The 15,194-nt window shown below is 44.4% G+C and overlaps 1 protein-coding gene across 1 annotated transcript in view; it reads left to right on the top strand.

The window, feature by feature from the left end:
* LOC132391221 (microtubule-associated tumor suppressor candidate 2-like) overlaps positions 1-15,194 on the top strand; it is a 305,375-nt gene that overhangs the window by 166,978 nt on the left and 123,203 nt on the right. The window lies entirely within an intron of this gene.

The following is a 15,194-nucleotide window of genomic DNA, read 5'->3' as shown; positions in this document are numbered from 1 at the left end:
GACTTTAGATCTGATAGTCTGACAGACAAGACATCTTAGTGTAGTCCTGATAAGATAGTAGGTAGCTCCCTGCCAGTGGTCAGCACAAAGACAAAGGGATACCTTTTCAAACCTTTTTTTGATGGTAAGGCATTTCATTGAATGCACTTTGCCTGGTGCCACAGTGGAAAATTGAATCATAAAAATGACAAAGGTGGAAATGAACAGTTTCATCTTAGCCCATCTGGTTCTAACACAACTGTCGAAACAAATATTTTTAAGTTTAATCAGTTGTTAACTAATGTGTTGTCCTTCCTGAGAGTCCAAAATATGAAATTGTAATTGCATACTGTTTATCTCAACTAGAACCATAGAACATTACAGCACAGAAACAGGCCTTTTGGCCCTTCTTGGCTGTGCCGAACCATTTTTCTGCCTAGTCCCACTGACCTGCACCTGGGCCATATCCCTCCAAACCCCTCTCATCCAACTTTAACTTTTAACTAGTAGTGGACAAGATACAATCAAAGCACTGGAAAAATAGTAACAACACACACAAAATGCTGGTGGAACGCAGCAGGCCAGGCAGCATCTATAAGGAGAAGCACTGTCGACGTTTCAGGCCGAGACCCTTCGTCAGGACTAACTGAAAGGCCTTTCAGTTTCTCTGTACATTTTTATCACAGTCAATGTCACTTAAATCTATAATTTGTTTCAAAAGTAACACTATTTCTCCAGTGCGAATACGAGGAAATCTGTAGATGCTGGAAATTCAAACAACACAGATTTCCTCATGTTTGCTCTTTAAATTCACTACTGTGAAGCCTCTGCCAGTGATGTTTTTTGCCTTTCAGTTAGTCCTGACGAAGGGTCTCGGCCCGAAACGTCGACAGTGCTTCTCCTTATAGATGCTGCCTGGCCTGTTGTGTTCCACCAGCATTTTGTGTGTGTTGTTTGAATTTCCAGCATCTGCAGATTTCCTCGTGTTTGCACTGGAGAAATAGTGTTACTTGACAATGAAGGTGCTTACAATATCTAGTGTTCTGCAAACAGCTCTTTCTTGTATGGAGAGTAATACCTTAGAGTTCTGCAAAGTATATTTTAATGGTCTAGAAATTCTTCATGTATGTTTTCATATGCTGAATGCAACATGGTGATAAGAGTGTGTATCCTTTTGCTATGAGGCTGAAGTTGTCTGATATCCCAAGGCATATAACGTGCTAATTTGTTGTCTGTAAGGAAATTATTGCTGTGGTTACACAGTCACATATAATCTATGGCAAGGAGTTGTTTCCATAAGCACCCACTATGCTTGAAGAGGAGATCATGGCAAGGACAGTGAGAAAATTGTAGTGAGTTGTAGTGGTGATTGGGAGATGAGAGAAGTGGGCATGAATCATTACAGACAGCAGATGAGAATGATTCGGACTAGAGCTGAAAGGTGGCCAGTGAAAAGGTTTGCTGTGAGTAGTCAGTGATAATCCCTTGGAGTTCTGGTGAGTTAACCAAATGGACTGTGAAAAAGATTAGTGGTGTGGAAAACAAAACCATCAGAGAGGCAGGAAATGGTGACTATTTATCCCACTCCTGACTTGCTGAGTTCCTCCATCATTTTGTGTGTGTTGTTCAAGATTTCCAGCCTCTGAATCTGCAGAATCTCTTGTGTTTAGGTTTGAAGAGAGATTTTTGAAGGAGATTAGGGAGAAGAGATGGAAGATTGGAAATGCCAGAAAGAAGATTGTAACAAGGCAGTGAATGGAGGTAGGCAGAAGATTGAATGGCATCCAAAAGTGATTTCAGCGGCTGTGGACAAATTACAGTCAGCTCTCCTTATCCGCGGAGGATTGGTTCCAGGATACCAAACAACATGGATACTCAAGTCCCTTATTTAACAGTCTCAGTGCGGTGGACTTTAGGACTCAGCGGAGCTCGGGACTCACCGCCTGTGGCTGCTGTTGAATCCGCAGTGTTTCTGTTCCGTTGATGGAAAACGATCACGATTGAAAATAAAGTGGAAATAATAAAGCCATTAGAAAGAGATGAAATGCCGTCGGTCCGGTCATTGGAAAAACGTTAAGCTACAGTCGGTCAACGATCGGAACAATTTTAAAGGATAAAGTGAGAATAATGGAGCATGTGAAAGGCCCTGCCCTGATGAAAGCTACAATTATTACTAAGCAATGCAGTGGTTTAATTATTGAAATACATACATTTCTTAAGTGTTTTATATAAGAAAGGTAAAATATATACTATATACTAAGACAAACATTTGACTAACTGACGCTAAATAATACTGGATGTACCTGTTTCGACTTACTTCTAATACCTAATACAATGTAAATGCTATGTAAATAGTTGTTATACTATATTGTTTAGGGAATAATGACAAGAAAAAAAAGTCTGTACATGCTCAAACAATAAGTGCTGGAGAGAGAATTTCAGTTTTTTTCCTGATCCCAATCAGCAGTAACCTATGCACATCCTCCCATATACTTTTATAATACCTAATACAATGTAAATGCTATGTAAATAGTTGTTATACTGTATTGTGTAGGGAATAATGACAAGAAAAAAAGTCTATATATGCTCAAACGAGTGCTGGAGAGAGAACTTCAGGGTTTTCCTGATCCGCGGTTGATTGAATCCGCACATGCGGAACCCATGGATAAGGAGGACCGACTGTATAACAGAGTGGGTTGGTATATATTGGTCAATGATTGTTGACCATTAGGACAAAAGCTCATCTGAAAGGTTACTCCATACTCTGATCTGCTTCATTCCAGAAACAGAGTAGTGCATGATTAGGGGCAACAGCTTTAAAGGACAGGCTTTAACCTTTCTTTGGTCATCACCTATGAATTTTTTTTTTTAAAACACACCTGTGATAAAGATTTTTCAGGCAACCATGCATTGTACAACAGGTGACATTGCACAGAGTCAACTATGCTTCTTAATGGATTCAATGCTTATGCACATAATATACAAGGATCATTAGCCAATCAATGCACTATACAATAGAATTTCTAGGCCAGTTATTCTTTATGTTAACCTCCCAGGAAAAATCTTTTGTACAAGCAAGATGAGCTGGGACCTCTTAAAATACTTCCTATTGCATTAAGCTAATTCATACATCACAAGCTTTCAGTAGGATCTATAGAAGTACCAAGAGGTAATTCTGGATCCCATCTATTGTCCTACCAGTTTCACTAAGAATATACCCCGGGCCCAGAGGCCACTCTCTGTAATTGAGAAACTTAATTCTTTAGGGTTATTTCCTTCCAAATAATCTAGGCCAGAAATAAACACAGCTGACAAGAATGAAGAAATCCACTTACCTTTGCCATGCAGATTCACCTAAAATGGCTGAAACAATAGTCACACTTTGAGTAATAGAGTCATTGAGTCTTGAAACTGGCCTTTAGTCCACCATTCCCATGTGACATCATGCACCTATCTATACTAATCTCATTATCCAGCAACTTTGATGTTTTACGGTTCAAGTGCTTGTCATTATAATTCTTAAATATGATAAGAATACCTGCCTCCACTACCCACTCAGTGCATTCCATTTTCTAACCAATAGTGAAAAAATTCCTTGATCTTCTCCAAATCTCTTTTCTCTTTCCCTGACCTCGTGACTATACAGAATTGAAGTTTAAGTAGAAACCAATACTCCTTTAATAAGTACATTAAAGGAGTCTGTAGACACTTGGAAATGGAAAAGGGAAAATACATTTTATATATTTATATTACTTGCTATGGATATAATTTTAGACGTCTATGTTTAATGTAGATAAGCAGAAAAGTTAGTCAATCTAAAAAGCCAAGTAATAAAAACCCTGCAATAAAAATGTGCTTCATATTAGCAGTTAATTAACTCTCCAGTGTCCTACAGGAGCTCTTTTCTCTTCACTTGTACTTACACTAATTTTAGCTCCCCTTCTCTTGACCCTGTGGCTGCCAGTCCAGTTGGCCAATATTAAACTGTATATGAGCTGGAGGAGCTCAACGGGTCAGGCAACGACAATGGAGGGAAATGACCAGTTGACATTTTGGGCCCAGTCCCTTTGTCATGAGCCTTCATGAAGGGTCCCGGCCATAAACATTGACTACTTATCCTGTTCCATGGATGCTCCCTGTCTAACTGAGTTCCTCCAGGATTTCACATGTGTTGCTCAAGATTTTAAGCATCTGTGGAATTTCTTATCTAAATAAGCTTGCTCTGCCTAGACACGGGGAAAACTAAAACCATTGATTTATCCCCATCATGAACTCAACTGCAACTGACCCTATGCCCAAAATCAGACACTTGAGCAGTAAATGGGTTCCTGTGGAGTCCTTTTACAGCTACAGATTCCACATCCCATTCATTCCCTGAACAAAGTATTTCCATGTGGACAGTAGGTGTTCATCTGCTTCTCTGGCACAGCTTTCTGCTACTTTTCTCATCTTCATTGATGATAATTCCAGTAGTTTGCCTGGTATCTCTTCTTCCACAAAGTTCAATTGGTCCCACACCACAAAATTCAGGAACAGTTATTACCCTACAATCATTTGGCTCTTGAACCAGAGGTCTTCAACTTCACTCACCCCGTCACTGAACTGTTCCCATGACCTATGGACTCACTTTCAAGGACTCTTTACCTCATACTCTTAACATTTATTGCATATGTATTTATTTATTTTTCTTTTGTATTTGTACATTGATGTCTCGTGCACATTGGCTGTTTGCTTATCCTGTTGGGTGAGGTCTTTCATTGATTCTGGTTGTGTTTCATGGATTTACTGTGTGAGCCTGCGAGAAAATAAATCTCAAGGTTGTATATGGTGACATATCTGTGCTTTGATAATAAAGTTACTTTGAACTTTGGCTCAATGAGCACCAACTCATATCCAGAATGGTCTTTCTTGTCACTTGTTGCTAATCCAAATTCCCTTGTTCTCAAAGATCAAAATATTACTTTGTCCTAATTTTGCAATATCTTCAAGTTCTCAATCTATTCCAAAGCAAAGACATTGCATTGTATATTCCCAGTCATATAAGAAAAGATCCAAGATGTTCCACAAAGCCATAATTGGATGTGAAAGAAGATCTTACAGATGGAGAGAGGTGGAGGTTGTGTGATGGAGAGGTGGGAAGATGGGCATAGGGATAGGTAGATTTAACCTTCATGTACTTGGCCTTGATGACTATTTGTTCAGTGTTCTGTGATGTTAACTCCCAGGAACTCGGCGCACTTAACTTTTTCTGAGGAGGACTGACTGTGGCCTTACTAGTAAGTTCAGTATCCAGTTGAAGAGGGAGTTGCTGAGACCCCATGAGGACTGTTTCCACACCAGTTTCTGTGATATGATGGTGTTCAATGCTAAACTGGTCTATAAACAGCAGACGGGCATAGAAGACCCCATTTTCCAGGTGGGACAGAACAGGGTGGAAGGCAGAGTCTATTGCATTGTCAGTGTGTCAATTTGAGCGATAAGTAAACTGGAAAGGGTCGAAAGTAGCCAGAAGAAAGGCTTTAATGTGGTCCATGATCAGCCACTCAAAGCATTTCATTATAGTTTATGTGATGCACTATCAATAACTCACTCTGAGACGTAAAGGCGAGATATCGGCTTTTATTGACTGGAAGAAGAAACAAGCAGTGGTTGACCACCGTACTACATCCTGGAGACTGAGAGGCCAGGCTCAGGCCTCAATCACCTTTATACAGGGGTCTGTGGGAGGAGCCACAGGAGTAGTCAGCAGGGGGCGTGTCCAGACAGGTATATGTAGTTCACCACATTATGTTAATGCCACCTGACAATGATCATTTAGGCAGGTTACTGTCACCCACCTTGGCAATGGAATGATGGTTGCCACCTTGAAAACCGAGCCAAGGGGACAATTGATTGTTCCAGAGAGATGTTGAATATATCTGTCGGCACCTCCATCTGCTGGACTTGTGTCTTTCAGAAGCCAACCTGGTATATTATTGGGCCCCATAGCTTTGCATGGGTTGACTCTGGCCAGGGACTTCCTTACCTCAGCTTCAGTCGGACAGAGTGTCTGCTCCCCTGGGGGTAGGGGTGCCTTCCTCACCAGCACTTTGTTCTACATATCAAACCAGGCATGGAAAACATTCAGCCTCTCAGGGAGTGAAATGCTGTGGTCACTGATGCACAGCGTAGACTTGTAGTCTGTAATCCTCTGGATTCCCAGCTGCGTGTGTCTTGTGTCTCTGGTATTGCAGGTGGCTGTAAATTCTCTGAGAATACTCATAGAATGCTTTATGAAATACAACTACATGAATTGTGTGGGATGAATAATAGATGAGGTGGAAATTTAGGAATACTATGATTATAAAGAGCTGATGAAAAAGAGGTTTGTTGTCCCAAAATTGATGTACATTTATAATTTATACAAACATGTAAATTGGTATAAATGCCTTGTGTTTGTCTTGGGTTAAGAAAATCTGCTGTGAAATGTATCTATATATCCCAGAACACTTTCTGAAAAATCGCATCAAAGCAAGCAGTTCTACAGGAATTGCTAAGCCCATCTCTCCTTGAAGTACTAAATTAATTATCCATGACTTGTGGATGCAATTAGCTGCTTCATTATTTACCACAGACTTAGTATGTGTTTCTGTGGAAGGAATAATTACCAAGTATTAGCTTTGTGCACTGACAATATCAAGGGACATCTCAGTGGTCAGGGCAAATGTTTCGCTGACCACTTTCGTGCTGATGGCAAAATTCTATAAATTACTTGAGAGGATATGACTTCGCAGACCCAAACATTCTGTTGTGAATCAAAATAATTTCAGTCAGGCAAGTTAGTTCAAAAGTGCCATCAGGCTATTTGATCATAGAGGCCCCTGCAGCTGAACACAGATTTTCTCCTAACCTACTGCCCAGGCCTGACTGTGTGGATCATGGTCAGGTATAGCAAGCCCCGTTATTGACCGATCCCAGGGTAGCAAGCCCCGTTATTGACCGATCCCAGCGTAGCAAACCCTGTTATTGACCGATCCCAGGGTAGCAAACCCCGTTATTGACCGATCCCAGCGTAGTAAATCCCGTTATTGACCGATCCCAGGGTAGCAAACCCCGTTATTGACCGATCCCAGGGTAGTAAACCCCGTTATTGACCGATCCCAGGGTAGCAAACCCCGTTATTGACCGATCCCAGGGTAGCAAACCCCGTTATTGACCGATCCCAGGGTAGCAAACCCCGTTATTGACCGATCCCAGGGTAGCAAACCCCGTTATTGACCGATCCCAGGGTAGCAAACCCCGTTATTGACCGATCCCAGGGTAGCAAACCCCGTTATTGACCGATCCCAGGGTAGCAAATCCCGTTATTGACCGATCCCAGCGTAGTAAATCCCATTATTGACCGATCCCAGGGTAGCAAATCCCGTTATTCACCGATCCTAGCGTAGCAAACCCCGTTATTGACCGATCCCAGGGTAGCAAACCCCGTTATTGACCGATCCCAGGGTAGCAAATCCCGTTATTGACCGATCCCAGGGTAGTAAATCCCGTTATTGACCGATCCCAGCGTAGCAAACCCCATTATTGACCGATCCCAGGGTAGCAAACCCCGTTATTGACCGATCCCAGGGTAGCAAACCCCATTATTGACCGATCCCAGCGTAGCAAACCCCGTTATTGACCGATCCCAGGGTAGCAAACCCCATTATTGACCGATCCCAGCGTAGCAAACCCCGTTATTGACCGATCCCAGGGTAGCAAACCCCGTTATTGACCGATCCCAGGGTAGCAAATCCCGTTATTGACCAATCCCAGCGTAGTAAATCCCGTTATTGACCGATCCCAGGGTAGCAAATCCCGTTATTGACCGATCCCAGGGTAGCAAACCCCGTTATTGACCGATCCCAGCGTAGCAAACCCTGTTATTGACCGATCCCAGGGTAGCAAATCCCATTATTGACCGATCCCAGAGTAGCAAACCCCGTTATTGACCGATCCCAGCGTAGCAAACCCCGTTATTGACCGATCCCAGCGTAGCAAACCCTGTTATTGACCGATCCCAGCGTAGCAAATCCCGTTATTGACCGATCCCAGCGTAGCAAATCCCGTTATTGACCGATCCCAGAGTAGCAAACCCCGTTATTGACCGATCCCAGCGTAGCAAACCCCGTTATTGACCGATCCCAGCGTAGCAAACCCCGTTATTGACCGATCCCAGGGTAGCAAATCCCGTTATTGACCGATCCCAGGGTAGCAAATCCCGTTATTGACCGATCCCAGCGTAGCAAATCCCGTTATTGACCGATCCCAGCGTAGCAAACCCCGTTATTGACCGATCCCAGCGTAGCAAATCCCGTTATTGACCGATCCCAGCGTAGCAAACCCCGTTATTGACCGATCCCAGGGTAGCAAACCCCGTTATTGACCGATCCCAGAGTAGCAAACCCCGTTATTGACCGATCCCAGAGTAGCAAACCCCGTTATTGACCGATCCCAGAGTAGCAAACCCCGTTATTGACCGATCCCAGCGTAGCAAACCCCGTTATTGACCGATCCCAGCGTAGTAAACCCCGTTATTGACCGATCCCAGGGTAGCAAATCCCGTTATTGACCGATCCCAGCGTAGCAAACCCCGTTATTGACCGATCCCAGGGTAGCAAACCCCGTTATTGACCGATCCCAGGGTAGCAAATCCTGTTATTGACCGATCCCAGGGTAGCAAATCCCGTTATTGACCGATCCCAGCGTAGCAAACCCCGTTATTGACCGATCCCAGGGTAGCAAATCCTGTTATTGACCGATCCCAGGGTAGCAAACCCCATTATTGACCGATCCCAGCGTAGCAAACCCCATTATTGACCGATCCCAGCGTAGCAAACCCCGTTATTGACCGATCCCAGCGTAGCAAACCCCCCCACCGTTATTGACCGATCCCAGCGTAGCAAACCCCGTTATTGACCGATCCCAGGGTAGCAAACCCCGTTATTGACCGATCCCAGCGTAGCAAACCCCCCCACCGTTATTGACCGATCCCAGGGTAGCAAACCCCGTTATTGACCGATCCCAGGGTAGCAAACCCCGTTATTGACCGATCCCAGGGTAGCAAACCCCGTTATTGACCGATCCCAGAGTAGCAAACCCCGTTATTGACCGATCCCAGAGTAGCAAACCCCGTTATTGACCGATCCCAGCGTAGCAAACCCCGTTATTGACCGATCCCAGCGTAGTAAATCCTGTTATTGACCGATCCCAGGGTAGCAAATCCCGTTATTGACCGATCCCAGGGTAGCAAGCCCCGTTATTGACCGATCCCAGCGTAGCAAACCCTGTTATTGACCGATCCCAGGGTAGCAAACCCCGTTATTGACCGATCCCAGCGTAGTAAATCCCGTTATTGACCGATCCCAGGGTAGCAAACCCCGTTATTGACCGATCCCAGGGTAGCAAACCCCGTTATTGACCGATCCCAGGGTAGCAAACCCCGTTATTGACCGATCCCAGGGTAGCAAACCCCGTTATTGACCGATCCCAGGGTAGCAAACCCCGTTATTGACCGATCCCAGGGTAGCAAACCCCGTTATTGACCGATCCCAGGGTAGCAAACCCCGTTATTGACCGATCCCAGCGTAGCAAACCCCGTTATTGACCGATCCCAGGGTAGCAAATCCCGTTATTGACCGATCCCAGCGTAGTAAATCCCGTTATTGACCGATCCCAGGGTAGCAAATCCCGTTATTGACCGATCCCAGCGTAGCAAACCCCGTTATTGACCGATCCCAGGGTAGCAAACCCCGTTATTGACCGATCCCAGGGTAGTAAACCCCGTTATTGACCGATCCCAGGGTAGCAAACCCCGTTATTGACCGATCCCAGGGTAGCAAACCCCGTTATTGACCGATCCCAGGGTAGCAAACCCCGTTATTGACCGATCCCAGGGTAGCAAACCCCGTTATTGACCGATCCCAGCGTAGCAAACCCCGTTATTGACCGATCCCAGGGTAGCAAATCCCGTTATTGACCGATCCCAGCGTAGTAAATCCCGTTATTGACCGATCCCAGGGTAGCAAATCCCGTTATTCACCGATCCCAGCGTAGCAAACCCCGTTATTGACCGATCCCAGGGTAGCAAACCCCGTTATTGACCGATCCCAGGGTAGCAAATCCCGTTATTGACCGATCCCAGGGTAGTAAATCCCGTTATTGACCGATCCCAGCGTAGCAAACCCCATTATTGACCGATCCCAGGGTAGCAAACCCCGTTATTGACCGATCCCAGGGTAGCAAACCCCATTATTGACCGATCCCAGCGTAGCAAACCCCGTTATTGACCGATCCCAGGGTAGCAAACCCCATTATTGTCCGATCCCAGCGTAGCAAACCCCGTTATTGACCGATCCCAGGGTAGCAAACCCCGTTATTGACCGATCCCAGGGTAGCAAATCCCGTTATTGACCTATCCCAGCGTAGTAAATCCCGTTATTGACCGATCCCAGGGTAGCAAATCCCGTTATTGACCGATCCCAGGGTAGCAAACCCCGTTATTGACCGATCCCAGCGTAGCAAACCCGTTATTGACCGATCCCAGGGTAGCAAATCCCATTATTGACCGATCCCAGGGTAGCAAACCCCGTTATTGACCGATCCCAGCGTAGCAAACCCCGTTATTGACCGATCCCAGCGTAGCAAACCCCGTTATTGACCGATCCCAGCGTAGCAAACCCTGTTATTGACCGATCCCAGCGTAGCAAATCCCGTTATTGACCGATCCCAGCGTAGCAAATCCCGTTATTGACCGATCCCAGAGTAGCAAACCCCGTTATTGACCGATCCCAGCGTAGCAAACCCTGTTATTGACCGATCCCAGCGTAGCAAACCCCGTTATTGACCGATCCCAGGGTAGCAAATCCCGTTATTGACCGATCCCAGGGTAGCAAATCCCGTTATTGACCGATCCCAGCGTAGCAAATCCCGTTATTGACCGATCCCAGCGTAGCAAACCCCGTTATTGACCGATCCCAGCGTAGCAAATCCCGTTATTGACCGATCCCAGCGTAGCAAACCCCGTTATTGACCGATCCCAGGGTAGCAAACCCCGTTATTGACCGATCCCAGGGTAGCAAACCCCGTTATTGACCGATCCCAGAGTAGCAAACCCCGTTATTGACCGATCCCAGAGTAGCAAACCCCGTTATTGACCGATCCCAGCGTAGCAAACCCCGTTATTGACCGATCCCAGCGTAGTAAACCCCGTTATTGACCGATCCCAGGGTAGCAAATCCCGTTATTGACCGATCCCAGCGTAGCAAACCCCGTTATTGACCGATCCCAGGGTAGCAAACCCCGTTATTGACCGATCCCAGGGTAGCAAATCCCGTTATTGACCGATCCCAGCGTAGCAAACCCCGTTATTGACCGATCCCAGGGTAGCAAATCCTGTTATTGACCGATCCCAGGGTAGCAAACCCCATTATTGACCGATCCCAGCGTAGCAAACCCCATTATTGACCGATCCCAGCGTAGCAAACCCCGTTATTGACCGATCCCAGCGTAGCAAACCCCCCCACCGTTATTGACCGATCCCAGCGTAGCAAACCCCGTTATTGACCGATCCCAGGGTAGCAAACCCCGTTATTGACCGATCCCAGCGTAGCAAACCCCCCCACCGTTATTGACCGATCCCAGGGTAGCAAACCCCGTTATTGACCGATCCCAGGGTAGCAAACCCCGTTATTGACCGATCCCAGGGTAGCAAACCCCGTTATTGACCGATCCCAGAGTAGCAAACCCCGTTATTGACCGATCCCAGCGTAGCAAACCCCGTTATTGACCGATCCCAGCGTAGTAAATCCTGTTATTGACCGATCCCAGGGTAGCAAATCCCGTTATTGACCGATCCCAGCGTAGCAAACCCCGTTATTGACCGATCCCAGCGTAGCAAATCCTGTTATTGACCGATCCCAGAGTAGCAAACCCCGTTATTGACCGATCCCAGCGTAGCAAACCCCGTTATTGACCGATCCCAGAGTAGCAAACCCCGTTATTGACCGATCCCAGAGTAGCAAACCCCCCCACCGTTATTGACTGATCCCAGCCAATCATATCACCCCTATTGATGCCTTCTGTCAGAATTACTCCCTCACAGTTGAGAATCAACATGATGAAGGTCACTATTTGATTAAGGGATTCATCAGCTTCCAGAGCACTGCAAAAGCCCTTTTGGCCCAATTCATCCATACTGACCTATGCTAATTTTATTTCTCAATTTTGCCTGTATGCTTTTAAACTTTTCCAACTCGCAAACCTTCCCAACTGTCTTTTAAATGTTGTATTTAAATATTGCCTTTACCATATTCTCTTGTTCCACATACCTACCTTACTCTATGTGAAAAACCTGCCCCTAAGGTCCCTTTTAAATCTTTCTCCTTTTATCTTTAATCTGTGCCCCCTAGTTTTAGACTCACCTACAATGGTAAAAAAAAACTGTGATGACCTACCCTATGCCCTTCATCATTTTATAAACTCCTCAGCCCTCTTTGCTCCAGATATAATCAGTTGCAGTATCTCTGTACAGTACAACACAAGCCTTCCAGTCCAGGAAGATTCATGTGAATCGTTTTTGCTCTCTCCAGTTTAACCACATCCTTCCTGTGGCATGCACAGTATTGAAAGTGCAGTCTAAGCAAAGACTTGTACAACTGTAGCATGATATCTCAATCGTAGTCATTGCTGCAGCCAATAAAGGCAAATGTACTTCCGCATTCTGTCCACCAATGTTGTTGCCACTTTAAGAGAGCTGTGTACTTACTGTATATCCCAAGGCCTTGCTGTTCAATTACACTCTCTACGGCCCTGCTACTCTCATATAGTTTGAGATGAATTCATCTTCATAAATTATTTCCTGCATACTGAAAATCTAAGTCCATTGACAAAGACTGAAACATTAAGCAAGTAAACTAGATGAATTCTATACTCCTTTGCGTTATTTCTATCTTGGGTGGTAATAGATGTATAAAATATGTAGGCCCAGGAATTCTATCACTGATTATAGATCATACACTTCACCCAGAGTGAAATGAGATGATTGAAAGTCATTGACGTGCTGGTTTGCATTGCTTTGGAAATTTGACAGAGCACATCCTAGGTTGATTTATCCTCATATGCCTGATATGACACATAGAAAGCTTCACCATTCCCTGTGGAACACTCCTAATGGATAATTGCAAGGGGATTTAGGAAAGATTGTCTGAGAGCAGCCATCATTACACATTCCCAGAACAGCTATATGTCTGTCAGCCGTTCACCTTTCCACCATGACCCCAGGCTCCAGTTCTCGGATTCTCATCTCTCCACCCAAACCATAGGCACCAATTCTTGTATCACTTATCTCCTCGTCCCTGACCCCTTGTCCCAGTCCTTTTTTTTTCCAGAACTCCTCGCCCCACCCCAACTCCCCCGTCACTGATCCAGGTCCGATTCTAATGGCAGATACTTCTAACTTTGGTTTGCCTTACCCAATGATCTACAAACGTTGTATGTGAGTCTCAGTGGGAAATTAAACAAGGACTTCGGACTCTACTGCGTTTGCCATGCACAACTGAAACATCACTGCAATCCTTTCATGCATAATGCCATTGCAAGGTAATCCTTAGGAAATTCAGAGATGCTTTGATGATAAGGTAAACCTTTGGCTTTTGAATCAAAGCACATTTATCAGTGAAGTAAGTTCACAGTGTACAACCCTGATATTCGTCTTTGCGCAGATAGCCACAAAGCAAAGAAATTCAGTACAGTTTTTAAATGTCTTCTGAATAGCAAAATCTTATAGTAACTGTGCTGTTGGCCAGAATTCTGTTTTGAGCCCAAACTGTGCCCAAAACTGTGCCTTTATTGAGAAGTTTCCTTCTTCTCAAGATTCAGTGCAAGCTTACTTATATTTTGCCTATTTCATATCTGTTTTGCATCAGCACAGTTCAGAGTTTCAAAGTACATTTATTATCAAAGTATGTATGCAGTATACAACCCTGAGATTTGTCTTCCCACAGACAGCCACAAAACAAAGTAACACCATGGAACTCATTCAAAGAAAACATGCTTCTCTCTCTCCCTCTCCCTCTCTGAAAAAAGAAATGAGTGAACAACACAGAACTTAAAACAAAATCGGAAGAGTCTGGACATATTCAGTTCAATTCAGTCTAGCTCTGTGCCATCATGATCTGCAGGCTGCTCCAATCAAAATAACAGCTACAAAAAGGAGCAACCAGAAATATATCAGCATTTTCAAATTAAGTTTCATTTTGAAAGCTAGAAGCTTCCAAAAAGGACCATGTTATACACTCAGTGGCCACTTTATTAGGTACATCTGTACACCTGCTCATTATCGCAAATATCTAATCTGGTATATGAGGAATTTAAGGTGGGGGGATATATGGGAGGCAGGGTTTAAAGGTTGGCACAACATTGTAGGCCGAAGGGCCTGTACTGTGCTGTACTACTCTATGTTCTGTGTGATCTGCCAATCGTGTGGCAGCAACTCAATGCATAAAATCATGTAGACATGGTGAAGGGGTTCAGTTGTTGATCAGACCAAACATCAGAATGGGGAAGAAATGTGATCTAAGTGACTTTGATGTGGAATGATTGTTGGTGCCAGACGGGGTGTTTTGAGTATCTGAGAAACTGTTGATGATCTGAGATTTTTTTTTACACACAATAGTCTCTAGAGTTTACAGAGAATGGTGCAAAAAAACAAGAAAACATCCAGAAAGTGGCAGTTCTGAGGTGAAAAAGTGATCATGAGAGGTCGAGGAGAATGACCAGACTGGTCAAAAGACCACTTGCTACAGCAGTGGTGTGTAGAAGAGCATCTCTGAATGTAGAATGCATTGAACTTTGAAGTATATGGGCTACAGCAGCAAAAGATCACAAAAAGGAAGCACCCAATAAGGTGGCCACTGAGTATTTAAGAATGGTAATATAGTTGAACTAGCTGTGGATTTGTAGGCAGTTTTACACACTGATGTCAACAAAAATAGTTACTTTTCATTATTATTTTAAGGGACTGAAGTAATTTTCTTGGAAAATTAAAGAAAAAGAGCAATTCAAAGCAAACAACTTATTTCAAACATTCAAAGATTTAAGTATTTTATGGCTATCTGGAGAAGGCAAATCTCAGTTGTGTTCTGCATACATTGGTAATCAAATGAACCTTTGACCTTTGAATCAAAGTACATTTATTA

The sequence above is a fragment of the Hypanus sabinus genome, chromosome 3 (assembly GCF_030144855.1).
Source record: "Hypanus sabinus isolate sHypSab1 chromosome 3, sHypSab1.hap1, whole genome shotgun sequence".
NCBI lineage: Eukaryota > Metazoa > Chordata > Chondrichthyes > Myliobatiformes > Dasyatidae > Hypanus > Hypanus sabinus.
This window is presented reverse-complemented; position numbering and strand designations above follow the sequence as displayed.